This window comes from Sarcophilus harrisii, chromosome 1 (assembly GCF_902635505.1).
Source record: "Sarcophilus harrisii chromosome 1, mSarHar1.11, whole genome shotgun sequence".
Classification (NCBI taxonomy): Eukaryota; Metazoa; Chordata; class Mammalia; order Dasyuromorphia; family Dasyuridae; genus Sarcophilus; species Sarcophilus harrisii.
Genome location: NC_045426.1, coordinates 262,119,021 through 262,134,738, shown reverse-complemented (window position 1 = coordinate 262,134,738; position 15,718 = coordinate 262,119,021). Strand labels below are relative to the sequence as shown.

Below are 15,718 nucleotides of genomic sequence, written 5' to 3'. Positions count from 1 at the left end.
TCTCTTTCTCCAGGGATTCTCTCTATAGGCCCAGAAAAGCCTGTTTATTTTCTCCAGTGACTTTTGGAACTTTTCTGTCTTAAACTAGTGGTCTTTCCCTGGGCAAAGATAACCTTCAGAAGCTCTTTACCCTGCTTCTAGGTGGAGGGTAGAGTGAAAATAAGGCTTTTTTGTTTTCCAAGACTCCTAGAGAGATAGCTTTTCCTTTTGCCTCAGCCCAATACCTAGAGCCTAGGCCTGAATGCTCTGGCTTGCTCTCCTGAAGGCTCTGTCCATTGAAGAGGGAATACAAATCAAAGACTGAGATGGGGCTCAGTAATTAAAGAAGGGCTTTCCTTGCACTTAAAGATACAGATCCAGTGAAATCCTAAAATTCAGATGTCCTTGAGACCTCACCCTTAGTATAACTTCATGATCTGGGTAAAGACATACTCTTGGGTGAACTCTTGACATGAGCTGACCAAGTGCTTCAAAATTTGGGGGAAGGGGACAGGAAAGAGAAGTAAGAACTCTATTCCAATGTTCCAGACAAATAGTAACCCTATATCACTTTCTATTCTATTCTTACTTTTTTTTTTTTTTTTTACTTTGGAAAGTAGAAGAAATAGCAAAAGGGAGGACCCAGCAACTTGAAGGAGGGGAGAGTTCAAAGCAGGTGGAGTTGAGGGTTCTTTGGCTGAAGGAGAGGTTTGAGGAGAACCACAAGACTTCTAAAAGCCCTTTTGAGTCTTTTGTAGTCTGCAGTGGGAGGCCAGGAAGACAAGAAAACTAGGAAGGTCAGCTGTTCACTGTTATAGAAAATTCAATTCCTTTATCAACACTCACCATCCCTTCAGCCCTCCCTCACCCCATTATGACTAAAGCTACCCCAATTTTGGTTCTGCCTCCTTCTGGGAAGTCAATGATCATAGGGCTGGACCCCCAGAGGAGAAAAAAAAAGGATTTTAAAGCTAGTTTCTCTAGAAATATCCACTTTTCCTTGTGTTTTCCCCTTCTCTTTCTTCCTGAGATGGATTTGTTAGGTCAGGTGGGAAGCAGAATGAAACCTCTTAGAGACTTATTAGGCCCTGGAGCCAAGGGAGAAGACCTGTTTCCCAGAAGAGAATTTCCAGTGACTGCCAGTTGGTCTTTCCTTATAACAATTCTTAAGGACCTGCTTTGGACTCTACCTTGAAGGACCCTTCCCTTTGCTAGCAATCAAGTAACAGCTCAAGGAGGGTTGTGAAGGCAAACTATGAGGTTATTTTCACCTTCAGATGTTTAAAAACAACAACAAAAACTGAAGGGCTTATCCATAAGGAACTTATAGATTCTCATTGGTTACCGGGAAAAGATGGTGGGTTTGTGCCATCTTCCTTTTCACGTTGCTCCCCAGTCTATTGACTTTTGGTGGTTTCATTATAATTTCAAGGATATTCTTCCTATTCATTGGAAGCTGAGTTCCTCAGAGTAAAATGGAGGGAGCCTGAGGAAAGATACTATGATTTACCCCTTTCTCAATCCTCCTAGGGATTACTGTTCCAAGATTAATTTTATAAGACAGACCGTCCACTAAATTAGAAAAACTAGCCCCGGGTTGGGGGGGGGGGGGAGAAGGAGTCAGCCTTGACCAACTACTATCCGAACCCAGAACTGATCATATTAGGTGATCTCATCCTGTATTTAGAGAGCTGGAGCAGTCCATGTTTTGGGGATGGGCCAGTCAATACAGGAATTAGTTTTCTTGTGGGGGATTCATTCATATTCTCTCTCTCTTCCTCATACACTATAGGATTTATCTTGATTTGCTGCCTTTGAATTGAGTCAACTCTTTTGTATGCTGCGTGAATTGGCCAGCTGCTTTGTAGAAAGAGGAAGAGAGCGTGCAGTGGGTACAGAGGAAAAGGGGAATCAGTGCTGGTGATAGAAGGAGACAGGAAGGGGGGTGGGGGAGAAAAGCGACACTTACAAAGAAAGCAAAATAGCGCTGACCCAAGACAAGCAGGGGGGAGGGGACAGAGAAGAAGAGGTCGGAAATTGCATCCTTAGCTGCCATAACTAGGGGAGGTTAGGAGTGTGGATTTGGGAAGATAAATGCCCTAGAGCACAGAGTGTAAACTCTTAGGGGGTAGTTTTGTTTATCTCTGTCCCTTTCCGCTCTGCACTCCACCCCCGACTCCCATCGCAAGAACCTCGGAACTTGGTACAGAATTCCAGGTCTCAGCTAATTCGTCGAATAAATCCTGTGGTAGTGGGAGGAGCCCAGGGATGGGAGCAGGTGTGAGGGGGCCTTTGTGCTGAAAACATCTACCTCCCTACCCAATCCTCACCCTCCTGATCCTGAATTTATAAATGTCCGGTAGTCCCAAGAGTCCAATAGGGAGGGAAAGCTCAGAGGATCCCCTGCCTGACATTTAGTAAGCGCTTAATAAATGCTCTGTCATGGAAGAGGAAGGTAGGGGCGTGTGTGTGTATATGTGTGTGTGTGTGAGAGAGAGAGAGAGAGAGAGAGAGAGAGAGAGAGAGAAAGAGAGAGAGAGAGAGAGAGAGAGAGAGAGAGAGAGATCTGGATCAGAGAAGGGAAGAAGTTGGCCAATCAATCCATATATATTGAGGCCCACCACACCCCGGCAGAATCCCATTCTTAGTACCCCTCGATAACCGAAAACAGTTAATTTGTGTTCCCTCTCCCTACCCTCCTCCAAACCCACCAAAATCCCACTGCATCTCACATATTACCTCCCTAAAGAAGCTGCCTTGGGACAAACTGAGAGAATAGCTCAATAAGACAGATTACTTGGTTGCTTACCCTTCCTATTCCTTCCTCCCTCCCCCCTCCTCCAGTGTAAGCAGTCGAGGAGGGATGAGTGGGGGCGGGAGATAGGGGACTGGAGCCCAGAGGAAATCCTCCTTTTAATGCTAATAGATCTTCAGGCCCAACCCTCTCCCCACCCCACCCCCCGTAGTCGCCCCCACAGCTGTGGGACTCGGAGATCGCTCAGTGGATATAGATTGAAGAGAGGAAAGACAGATGTACCGACAGAAAGAGAGGAGAGGAAAGTAGAGAGAATGAGAATTCTCTTTGCCTGACAGGGGAGGGGAGGGGCCGTGCTCTCAGATCGATGGGAGAAGCTGGGGAGGAATTTCAATATCGAGAGCAAAGTTAGAGACTGAAGGACGGGAGAGAGGGAGACGGCGGAGCCGAGGCAGTGGCGGCTCGCAGCTAGCCGGCTCCGCAGGTAAGGAGATAGAACCTGGCTGTGCTGGCACCTTAGAATGCTGAGCGACGGGGACCGAGATGAGAATGGTGGCTGGAGTTAGGGATGGGAGAGAAGGACCGGGATGGGAATAGTGGCTGGCTCTGAGAATGGGAGACGAGGCATTCGGGGCTGAAGCCTAGGAAGAGAAAGCCGATAGCTTAGTCTAAACTCCCTCCACCCCTCTCCCCCATCCCCTTTGCCTTCAGGTGTTGCACCTGGGCATCAGGTACAACGTGCAGCTATTTTTCCTGCCCGGGGCTCAGGGAATGCTAGCTCTGCCACTCTCTCCAGCTCCCTTACCCTTAGCCATTCCTAAAAACTAAGTTCGGAGGAACTTTGCAGCCCCTGGGTGCCCCCTTGGTTTCCGAGCGCCGAGGTGGGAGGGGATGGCCACTCCTCTAGCTAAACAAACAGTCGGGTTTGCTATCCACAGTCACCGACTCGCGTGGGAGCCCTGGGACTGAGCAGCGGCTCTCTTCTCGCCCGCGCCGAGGGAGAAGGAGCGAGTGAGCGAACGCAGGACACGTCGTCCTACTGGGGACTGAGTGACCATCAGCCGCGGGGTACTGGGGGAGACTCCGGAGGCAGGCCCGGAGCGCCCCACCTGTCTAGACTCGACTCGGAGGCTACGAATGCTCTAGGAAAGAAGAGGAGGAGGAAGGAAGCGGTGGCTGTGCTGCGCGTAAGTTTGTTTGCATTCACTTCAGAGGACCGGGCTGGGGGTTGCGGCGGAGGGCATCTGCGCCCTTCCCACGTCACCTCCTCTATTCCTTGGCTGGATGCGTGTCCTTTGACCTCTAACTCTGTGTTGGGTTGGGGCTGGAGGGACAATAGGCTCTGCCTGAGGAGCCAAGAACAAGCTCTCTCTCCCTGCTCTATCCAGCCGGGGGAGGCGATGGTTCTCCGGTCAGTCCCAGGGAGCTAAAACCAATTGCTTTGAGCTAATACTGTCCAAAACTTGGGTCTTCCATTAGAGCTAAGGAGTATTAGCTGCTTGTCAGATTTCCTCCCTGCACCTTAGGGTAGGGAAGAAAATATTAGGGATAGCAGGGGCGCGGTACCCCGGGAAACTAGTTTTAGGTTCTGGCCTCTGAGGGCCAGGAATGGGTGTGTTAGCAACGTTCTCGGCTTAACTCAGGCAAGCCCAATGGAGCTGAAGCTAGCTCAGATTTGTGGGGGAGGAAACCACTCTCTGGGAAACCTCTGGAGCAGAATGGTAGGTACCCAAGAAACCATCTTTGCCTTCCCTCAGCTTCTTTCCGGGACATCCTCGACCACCCCAAAAGGCCAATTTCTAGCCTGGGGGCCCTTGCAACTGGAGTATAAAGAGATCAAAGTTAGTGATTTTGTTGTCTTTCTTAATTCTTTACTTTGGGGTTTATGTTTTACAAACAATACAAGCTCTTTCCTTATAACTTTTCTGTGAAGCAATTAGTGAAAGTATTATCTCCATTTTCCAGATAAAGAAACTGAGCCTAAGAGGATCGATACACTATTCCCTGAGTTATGTAGTAAAATGCCGAAAGGGAACAACAATTGTCTTTTTGACTCCTCCTGCACAATAGTTTCATGTTTGAATTTCATAATATTATTGAGATGTTATCTGTGCTCCATTTGACAGATGGAGAAACTGGGTCTGGAAGAGGTTCAGTCACTGGTCTAAGATCACAGAATAAATTATCGTAGTGAGGGAAGGCCAATAATAGAACTCTGGTGCCTTTACTCCCAGCTCAGTGTTCTTATGTAAGAAGATATATGTTCACCTAGGAAAGCATGAAAACCTCAGTGCTCTTCTAGGCAAGCAAGAAAGGTTATGACAGAGCTATTGCAATAAAGCCCTATTAGCACTCAGCTCATCAATCTCTCCCCCCAGGCATCCTGACTCAAAATTAGGACCCTTTTCAAGTTTAATATATATGTTTGTAATGCAGCTAAATGTAGAATTCAGGATGATACAGCAGCTTGGGAATAAGGAATAAGTAGATTCGTGACTCTGGAAAAGCTCAGCATGGACATGAAGTAAAAGGTATCTCTATCAACAGAAATAGTCTCTAGACTCATAGAGCAAGGCAGAAGTTGGAAAGGGGAGGAGAGATGAGAGTGGAGGAAATTGGAGAAAGGATAGGCCGGCCTTCGATCTTGAAGAACAAAAAGTGGGAAGCAAGAAAGAAGAGGCTTATTTCTACAAGAAAGTCCAGTAATTTTTATAACTATTCCTCAAAGCTGTACATGCAAAAGGAAAAGGACAGACTGACGATCTCAGAATCCCTAGAAGAATCCCTTCTCTAGCTAAGATGATCTCATAGCCTGGAGCCGATGGTCCCACAGGTTTGATTGACTTACGTGCTTTTCCCTTATCACTTTAACATGGAATTTTTGGACCCTGGATGTCCCCAGTGGGTTTGCCTCAGTTCTAAACAGTGAATGAATAAAGAATTAGGTGTAAAAGTGACAGAGATGCAGATTCTAGGTACTTTATTGCAATGTTCAACACTCTCCCCCCTCCCCATAACCTGCTACACACACACACACACACACACACACACACACACACCCCTCAGCTCTTATTGGTGAATTTTTTTCCTCCAACCCTTCTGTGCCAAGGGAATGGAATAGATGCCAGAAATACATTTCAATTCAATAGCATTTTAAGTTCCTACTATGGGAGGCAACATGATGTGGAGGAAATAGCACTGACTTTATGTCCGGGTTCTGGGCTGGCTGTGATCATTCATTATCTTAGGTAAGTTGCTTGCTTTCCTCCTCAAGGCCTCAGTTTTCTCATCTCCAAAACAGAGGGTGCTAGGGAAGATGATCCCGGAGCTCCTTTTTTAGCTCTGAAGCCTCTGCAGGACACTGTGCTCCCCATGTCTCTGTGGTTAACAGCGAATGGAAGCAGAGGAGAGTTTGTTTTTCTGTATGGGTTGTTACAGACGTTATTGGCTTGAGGGAAATTTATCACCATAGTTGCGTAGATTCTTCGTGTCCATATTTCTCTGTAGAAAATGGATGGGCAGATCCTGTAGATACACCAGTAGATGTATATAACTATGTATATATGTATGTATAAATTTGGAGTGGTTAAATGAAATATACCGGTGAATGACAAGCATGCAGATATATCTCAGGGTCCAGGTGACACAGTAATAAATTTCACAGCATGAACCAGAAACAGTCAGTAGTGTTACCAGGGAGCACTGGATAAATTTTATTATGTGTCTTTCAAAGCCCCACCACCACTACCATGTTGTTCTCCCCGAAATATTTCACTTTATTTTCTTTCACTAATTCATGAATTCTCTTGCTGGTTTCCATGGATGCTTCTCCCAACCAAAGAAAGACTCGCTCATTTGCTATCTTGCATTTGAGGCAGTTTGATATAGTTTCTGATAGTTCAATACTAACTCCTAGAAAAAGAATCTCAGAATGGTAAGAGCTGGAAGAAAGCTGCCTTCTCATTTTACAGGTAAGGAAACTGAGGAATATCCTAGATTCTGAACTGAATGGAATTAGGTCTAGTCTTGGGTTCTATTCCCCTAAATCACTGTGTTTTTGAATCCTGCCTCATATACTCATTAGCTGTATAACTCTGAACAAGTCACTTAAACTCTTTGGGCCTCTTTCTTCATCTTTAACAGAAAAGGACTAATTTTGATGGAGCTCTCTCCCCAACTCTAACTCTGTGATCTTCTGATGCTCTTCTGCTTTCAAGAAAAGTCCCTGTCACTTTGGGGTTATTTAGATTGAATTTCAGACAACATGGTTGTAATCTACATTTTTTGTTCTCACCTGAAGTTTTCTCTTGAGAATCTCAGCATACAGTTCAAAACCAGCAAATTTCTAGGTGTCTGGATAAAAGGATCCCAGGTTCTATATAAGCACATAAGATAATAATTCACATACAAAGTGTAGGACAACCTTTATTCCATATGTAAAAACATATGAAAGGACTCACAATAGTCTGTAAATGATCAATCTTTTCCCCTGTCAAAGGCAGGACAAGACTCCAAATCTCCTAACTATCCAGTTCTCTTCCCATTGTACTGTTGGTTAGATAAACAGAATGGCTGAGCTTCTGGAATGTCCCCTTGTTCCTAGTGTTGGACATGATCATGTCCAACATTATCATGAATAGTGAGATGCCAGCTGGCTCTGCTGAATAGAGCAGATACTGTAATTAGAGAGCCATGACAGAGTCCTCTTCATGTGCTATTTTTGTTCATCTACCCTTACGTATACCTGTGTGGCTGGCCCCATACATAGCATTTCTACAGTGGGGAAAAGTATGGAATATCACAGTGGTGACATCAAGAACATAATGGACAACAGTGCATGTTGCCACTGGATTTCTCCTTTCTTTGTACCCTATCTCTGTTTTCCTCTGAACAATTTTCCTTAGTCACTTATTCTACATGTACTCAATGAGAAGAGCCATTTTATCTTTAACTAATTCTAGAACCTTTCTTGACAGGCAGAAGGGAGAGATCTTCATCCTGGGCCAATTAAAACAAAAATATTTGTAAGAACCAATACTTGAAATCCTAGAAGACTTTTTAAAAATTCCTTTTAAAAGAAAGACACATAAAAGATTAAAAAGATACTTTTGAGGTAAAAAAAAATCTTATCTTTACAACGACCTATGAAGAAACAGGGAAAGTGACTTCCCCAAATTACACAGTGAAGTTGGTGATAGAACAAGAACTATGTTCTCAGACACTCAATCCAATCTTTTTCCCCAGTTACTCCACATGACTAGGACTTTTATTGGAGACAGAAGGACACCAGAAGAAAACTATAGAACTAGAAGGAATCATAGAGAGCATCAAAATCCATCAGTTAGGAAATAGGATCAGAGAGTTCAAGTGATTCGACTGGGTCACACAGTAAATGTCTGAATTCAAACCCAAGTTTAGCACTATCCACAATAACAGGACTTCTTAAATTTTTTCCACTCACCATCCTTTTTTGCCCAAGAAATTTTTATGTGATGTAGGTATAGCGGTATAGATAATAGGTATCCAAGTCAAACCTTTACTGATGATAAATCATAATTTTGTGACTCTCTTGTTTAATTATGAGACCCTAAATGGGATCATGACCCACAACTTAAGGAGCTGGACACTATATCATCCTACTTTAGAGGAGAGAAAAATCAGAGGATTCAAACCACTTAAATTCACTACTTTTCTTTGGTTTCTTTTTGGTTATTTCCTAAGAGGGTCTCCTTTTTTCTTCTACTTTCTGTCATTTTGGAAAGGAGGACAGTGTTGTCAGTTAACACACAGGCTGTGTGACATCCAAACGTTATGCTAGTGACAGTACCTTGAATCTCTAGAAAACCTGTCTTTGTAGAATTTCAGAGCCCTTCTACTTCTATTACTAGAAGGATAGAAACCCATTTCTTAAACCTGGCATACCTGGAAGGCAGGAAAAAGCAATGGATAAATTGTAAAGCAAAATGATTGGTGCAGGGCTGGAATATGACTCTTGTGGACTGGTTTACCTCTCAAGCTTCTGACCTAAACTGTTACCTCCCTTTCAACTTCAGTGTTCCAGTCCCATCTCTCATACTCACACCCACCCCAGTTCTTGCATTTCACCTTTCTCCACTGTTTTATGAATCCTCTTTCTGTTTTCCAAGTGGAGGATTCCCACAGCCAGACACTTGGTTGCCAGTTAAGGCTTGCCATTTGATGTTGCTGTATTCCTTTTATAGAAATTATCTACCTTCACCTCTTTACTCCTCCCTTCTTTATACTCATTGCCCCTTAAATGTTCTCATTTTCCACTCTAGAGCCTTTCCTTTGTGAACATCAAGCATGGTTCAGCTGCTTAAAGAAAGTATTCAATCATTTTCAGTCGTGACTCTTCATATCTTTCTTGGCAGAGATACTGGAGTAGTTTGCTATTTCTCTGTTCATTTTACAGATCAGGAAATGGGTTAAACGACTTGTCCAGGGTCACACTGCTGGTAAAACTCAGGAAGATAAGTTTTCCCTGACTCCAACCCTGGTACCCTATTCACTGTGCCACCTAGCTGCTTTATAGTTGAATAATAGCTCTGAATAAATTAAATTAATGTTAAAAGAAATTAGAGGAGGGAGAATTTACCATGTTCAGTATAGTCAGGGAGTAGTGAAGGAGGTAAGATTGGAGCTGGGCCAAGGGATGGGTAGGGTTCAAGTTAAATAGAAGGGAGGGATGAGAAGACCTTTTTAAGCAGAGAACTAAGGGATCAAAGACTCGAGTCAAGATGAGGTTGAATTTTGGAGGATCAGTGGGTAGAGCAGTATGGCTCTGTTAGAAAATGATGGAAGCTGAGTCTGGGGAAAAAGAAAAAGGATTGTGGAAGGCTTTTGTGCTCTACTGTTTTCTTCTCTTCTTATTCTATCTCTTGTTTCTCCTATTCCTTTTTCTGTTACTCCACCCCAGACCAATGGATTAGGCACATGACCAAATTAGATCATTTCTTTCCAGACCCCTTATCTCCAGAAGAGCACTGAATTCCAAGAGTCTCTAAAGGCCTATGGTCAAATCTGCATGGGTTCCTGGCACATCTGGGGGATATGGAAAGGAGCACAATTTCCCTTTACTTACTGAAAAAGGAAAAAGGGAGCTTAGGGTTAAAGACATTATCCATAGTAAGACATCCTTTTGATTTCTTGAATCCAATTTGCCATATTTCTTAAAAAATGAGGGTGAACTAGTGTATGTTGCATGTAATAGCTACTTAAGATTTATTGAATGGATAGATGGATGAATGAATAGGTGGATGGGTAGGTGAGTGGGTGGATAGATGAGAAAATGAATGGATAGATAGGTGAATGGATGGATGGATGAATAGGTAGATGGATAGATAGATGCATGAATGGATAAATAAATGGGTGGATGGATGGATAGAATAGGAAGAATAAGAGGAGACAAGGGGTAGATAGAATGAACTTTGAACTATGAGGGACTGGGAAGTTCCTTATAGATCAGTTAATTAATAAACAATTATTAAATATATACTGTTTGCCAGAAACTATGGCACTATGTGCCAGTTGAGTGTTAGACACTAAGAATAAAAAAAGAGAAATAGCTCTTGCCTTTCAGATTCTTACATTCTATTAGGGGAAATTACGTGAATATATAGACACAAATATGAACTATATCAGAGTCGGGAGGGTTAGATTAGCTGAAGGTGTCAGGAAAAGCCTCCCAGATGGGGCTAAAGCCCAAACTTTGAACAGTTAGAGATTCTAAGAAGCATAAATGAGAGAGTGCAAATTTTAGGAGGGGGGAACAGCCCTTGCAAAGTCAAAAGATGGGTATTGGAATGCCATGTAGGAGGAGTCCAGTGTTTCTTAAGCTAAACTATACTGAATACTAAGAATATAGTTTAATTCTGTTTCATGAATAACTTCTCCCTCTAGTGTACAGCTCTTGAGAATTAAAAGAGCAGGCTTTGGGAATGGGAGAGAAACAGGGAGTTAGAGATAAGGCAAACAAATAGAAAGATTTTTATGTTTCAAGATTTTGAGAAGTCAGAACCTGGGGTAGAAGTATAACATGCAGACCAAGAAAAATTTGCTTGGAGTCAGAAACCAGGAAATACTGGTCTAGTCCCAACCATTTATTTTATAGCAGAAGTTAATGGGACCTATCATTTAACTTACAGATTTAAAGAAGTAACAATCTCTGGATTCTGTCTAGTCCAGACCCATTTAGCATAACTTCTCCCTCCTTCCTTGTTCTATCTGGATTTATAGACCCAAACCATGGGAAACTAATAACTCTCTCACCCCAACCCAAGACTAAATGACCAAGTGTGCTACCAATCAACACGCCTTGACCTCTACTGAACACTTAAAGGAATCAGAAGCCATTAAGGAATCAAGCCTTGGAGGACTGAAAGGAGGGTCATGGTGGAAACCTAGCCATGAAGCTGAACCCCCTTCTGGCCTTGGATCCTATGCAGCTGCTCCTTTGACAGTTGCCTCGTTCCACGATGCTTAAGGCTCTTTGGAAAAGTTCAGATAAATCAGAATTCTGGCACCACTGAGTTGTTAGTGCCTGGGAAATCACTGTCAGGCAGGCTGTTCCCTCATATTTACAGTAAGCTTTTAGTTTTATTTCAAGCAGCATCAAAATGAGGAACCACTTAGTCATTAGCTCCTTCTAGTTAAATATATTAACATGTTCTTATATCCCTCTCCCTCCTTCTTTTCCTCCCTTTCCTTTCCTTCCTCTTCTCTCTCTCTCTCTCTCTCTCTCTCTCTCTCTCTCTCTCTCTCTCTCTCTCTGTCTCTCTCTCTCTGTCTCTCTCTTTGCCTGTTTCTCTCCCTCTCTCTGTATCGCTGTCTGTCTGTCTGTTTCTCTATCACTGTCTGTCTGTCTCTACCCCCCTTTCTTTTCCTCCCTTTCCTTCTCTCTCTCTCTCTCTCTCTCTCTCTGTCTCTGTCTCTGTCTCTCTCTGTTTCTTTATGGCTGTCTGTCTGTCTCTCTCTACCCCCTTTTCTTTTTCTCCCCTTTTCTTTCACATACAAACACACAGGTATGTACCAGGGAGCAGGCATCTATAAGGGGTCAAGGCCCGGGGAAGAAGGCTTCCCTCCCTCCCTCCCTGTCACTCTCCCCAGGCTAATCAAAAGGAATACTTTTCAAGAACAGCACTTTGAGAAAATGTCACTCTGCTGAGTTGGAATTCATCACATAGCCCGCCACAGCAGCTATAATCTTTAATCATCCGGAGCAATCAAAACAAAAAAAAAGCCAAATAGTGTTGCAGGCTATGGCTCAGTGCTGGCTCATGGTGAAATGCCCCGTCACTGCAGTGACGGGAGCTGGAAACTTGGGAGCTAAGAGCTGGGGTTCAGCCAGGACTGTCACCTTCAACTGCCACCCACTCCCTAGATAGATGGTTCTGTAGTAATAATGATGAGGAGCATGAGAGCTCATTTAATATAATGTTTTTCAGTTTACATTGTGCTTCCCTCCCAATATTCCTGTGAAGTAGGGAGTGCTGTACCCATTTTACAGATGGAGAGACAGGCTCATTTCAGGCCAGATTCTGTCCTAGAAGAAGAGTTCTTATCTTCAAGAAGAATTACAGTCTAGTCATAGAAACCAAATGTCACCCCTGCCAATAACAACATGGAACAGAGATTCCTTAAAGACCACTTTCTCCAGGAAGAGTTTTAAAATTGAATTCAAGGTGATTTCCTTCCTTTCCAGTGACTTCAGTCCATCATCCTCCCTTCCTCTCTCTCTCTCCCATCACAACTGAACCATGAACATGAAACCCCATACTTAATGTTAGCTTTTTGAGAGCAAGCATAGTTTTATTGTTGTGCCTGGCACCTAGTAAGCACTTAATACTGCTTGAATTTAAATAGGAATCTAAGTATTCCTGGATGTGGCTTTTGCTGTGGTTTCCTATGAGTTTGTCATATTACCCTGTGAATCCTCATTCTTGGCTCTTCTGAGGATTTCAAAAGTGAAAGAGAGGGGATGCTAGAGATTATCTAGATTCCATTCTTCTCAACCCATAGACCCACACACCCTTGTTGTTACAGAGAAGAATGAGGTTCATGTATAGGTTAGCCACTAACTGGCTGTGTGAATTCACCCTCCCCAACTCTGGGCCTCAGTTGCCTTATCTGTAAAATGAAGGAGTTGAGCTCTTTTGCTAATTAATGTTCATTAATTAGGGTCCCTTCCAGAGCTAACATGAATTACGATGCTATTAGTTATAAAATTATGATTCTATTAATCTTAAGTAACTGTGCCATTTGTATTTTTTGCTGCATGAGGATGAGCTTTTCTGCACTCTGAAAAGGGACAGGCTTAAACTGTGTCATCAGAGTTTTAGGATGGGTCTCTGTCACCCAACTATATCTCTGATCTCATTGATTCAGATCTTCCATCTAATAACATAGATTACAACCCATCTACACTTGCCTATTGTGTGAGATTCTTATCTACATTCTCCCTAAAATTCATTAGTGAAACAATCTGGACACCTTCCCTTCTTTCCTTTCCCTACTGACATTACATGAAAATGAAGTAGGTTCATTTTATTTAATCATGATTTTTTTTAAATAAAAAAGGTTTTATTTATTACTTAAAAAATAAAAAATTGTTCTCACTCTTCAAAGACTTCCTCATCCCTGTGCCAAACCTTTCCTTATAACAAAGTACAGTTGTTTTGCTTAACAAATAAATAAAACTTGTTTTGAGAAATCATTTTCCATAACTGATAATGTATGTCACATTCTGCACCAATGTCCACCACCACTTTTACAAGAGATGGAAAACTTTTAAGTTATGTTTCAAGGAGAATCTTTTGCCAAGTAAGAATTGTTAAATCCTGTTGAAAAGGAGGCATTATGGAATTGCCTTCCAGACTAATTTTTTTGTGATGCATTAACTTTATTATCAACACATTAAATAGACAATACATTTTTTTAAAAGAAACAAATTAAATTTCATTTTTTAAAGACATCATTCTGGAAGCTGGGTCTTAGCTTGACTAAAAACATTCCAGTGGTGGGGGTGTTTCCTGACAAAACAATAAAAGGCTAATTCTTAAGAAACATACATTTGCATGGAGAAACAGATGCTTAGAGTAACCCTGAAGGCTTCATATATAATTGTTATATATTTGTTGATATCTGCACAACTAGCCTTTGACTAGATTGTGAAATCAGAGAATTTGCCTCCAGTCTTCTCTTTCTGCCCTTTGCAGGACCCTTGCTAATATCTTCAAGTCAACAGTGTCCTTCATGCTCTGTTCTTCTTTCTATCAAAATCTGCTCCCAGGTAAGAATTTTATGTCAGTCATTTGTACCTTAATATAAATAAGTTCTCTGTGGTCCCTCTCCTGAGATACCTTTTAGTTTGTGTCATCTCTGAAGGCAGAATGAAAAGCTTCTTGTTTTTTCTTTAGAGAGGTATTTTTGGCTATCTATTCTATCTAGAGACAATTCCTGCACGTGTGAATTTTCTAGAGGGCAAAGACAATCAGAATAGTGCACGGTATCATGAGTTGCTTGGGTCTAATCTGTTTCTGTCACTAATTATGTGAATTTAGGCAAATCTCTTCACCATTATGGGTCCTAGTTTCCATTTTAGTCAAATGACTGATTTCTAAGGTCCCTCTTAGTTCCATCTTCCTTTTTCATTTATTTTGTTAAAAAAAAAAAACACAATCCAAATCTTTATTGAATGAGTATCTCTACTCTGTGCTGAATTAGTTCTGCACAGAGGGGTAGTCACATGAGATAGACCCATGGCATTTCTGCAATGTGATTGTGTAAGTGAAACTAATGGGTAGTGAAGAAACCAGAGGACTCTCACTGAGAACGTTGACCCCTGTTCCCCTTGGTCCTCAGCACTGGCATTTGGGGAAGGTCCTATAAGAGACAGAGCTTTGCTGAAGACTGTTGTAGAGGATACTTTCTGAAGATGCAAAGAGACTGTTCCTATAACCCAGGATCAAAATATGGGTTGTCATTGCTTCACTACATAAGTCTGTTCTAGCTGCATCCATGTATAAGTAGATTTCTGTAAAACAAATCCTATTTTCCTGTTGATATCCATAATAAAAGCAGAGATGCCTTCTTTTGAAGGGAGAAAAAATTGTGTGGAAAAGACTGACTTGAAAACCCAGAGGGTTAGGAATGAAAAAACAAAACAAAACAAAACCTCTTTGGTAGGTTACATCTCGTACTGGGAACATTGCTGTGTCGTCTAGGAATTAGAGTTCCCATCTAGAAGTTTTATCTTTTCTTTGGTATGGGATTCTGGAATGGGTTGTGGGGGTATTGAGGACCTGAGTTCAAATTTCAGCTCTTCCATGTATTACTTGTGTAATGTTGGACTACTCATTTAGGCTCCTTAGTCTTCAGATTCTTCATCTGCCAAAAGAGAGATTTGGACTAGAAGTGCTCTCAGGTTCCTTTTAACTTTTAAGTTAAGATTTTGTGGTCCTTCCAAAACCTCCTACCCTTTCCACTTTTCCAGGACTGTAATAATTATGGATAGCCTCAAACCAATAGAGCTATAAAATTTCTCAATCTAATACATAAATAGTAATAGTAATTATGGATATTCTCAATGTAATAGAGCTATAGAGCTCAATTTAATACATAAATAATAATAGTAATTATGGATAGTCAACCTAATAGAGCTCTATAGAGCTTCTCAATCTAATAAATAAATAGTAGTAGTAATTATGGATCTTCTCAATCTAATAGAGCTATAGAGCTTCTCAACCTAATATATAAATAGTAATAGTAATTATGGATATTCTCAACCTAATAGAACTATAAAGCTCCTCAATCGAATAAATAAATAATAGGGTTTTTCAATCTAATAAGGCTAATAGAGCTGTGTGGCAATATCAGATGCTGTGTATAACATATGATTGTATTTTGGCTTGAGGATTCAGATTCTGTAATGTGAATTAATTGCTTGCTGGTTTTTTCACTTTGGGA

The 15,718-nt window shown here is 41.9% G+C and overlaps 1 protein-coding gene and 1 long non-coding RNA gene across 4 annotated transcripts in view; one reads left to right on the top strand and one right to left on the bottom strand.

Moving 5' to 3' along the window:
• The window catches only part of ELFN1 (extracellular leucine rich repeat and fibronectin type III domain containing 1), a 199,995-nt gene that overhangs the window by 3,214 nt on the left and 181,063 nt on the right, over positions 1 to 15,718 (top strand). Inside the window, exons 1-3 of one of the 3 annotated variants that reach the window (XM_031941259.1) lie at positions 2,878 to 3,218; positions 3,673 to 3,921; positions 13,969 to 14,042. The gene's annotated coding sequence lies outside the window, so the exon portion shown is untranslated. Of the gene's footprint in view, positions 1 to 2,877; positions 3,219 to 3,672; positions 3,922 to 13,968; positions 14,043 to 15,718 lie in introns of those variants that run through there. The other 2 variants (XM_031941260.1, XM_031941261.1) reach the window with 2 other exon arrangements.
• LOC116419703 overlaps positions 5,802 to 15,718 on the bottom strand; it is a 47,281-nt gene continuing 37,364 nt past the window's right edge. The window contains exon 3 of the long non-coding RNA XR_004229992.1: positions 5,802 to 6,259. This is a non-coding gene — a long non-coding RNA (uncharacterized LOC116419703). The remainder of the gene's footprint in view (positions 6,260 to 15,718) is intronic.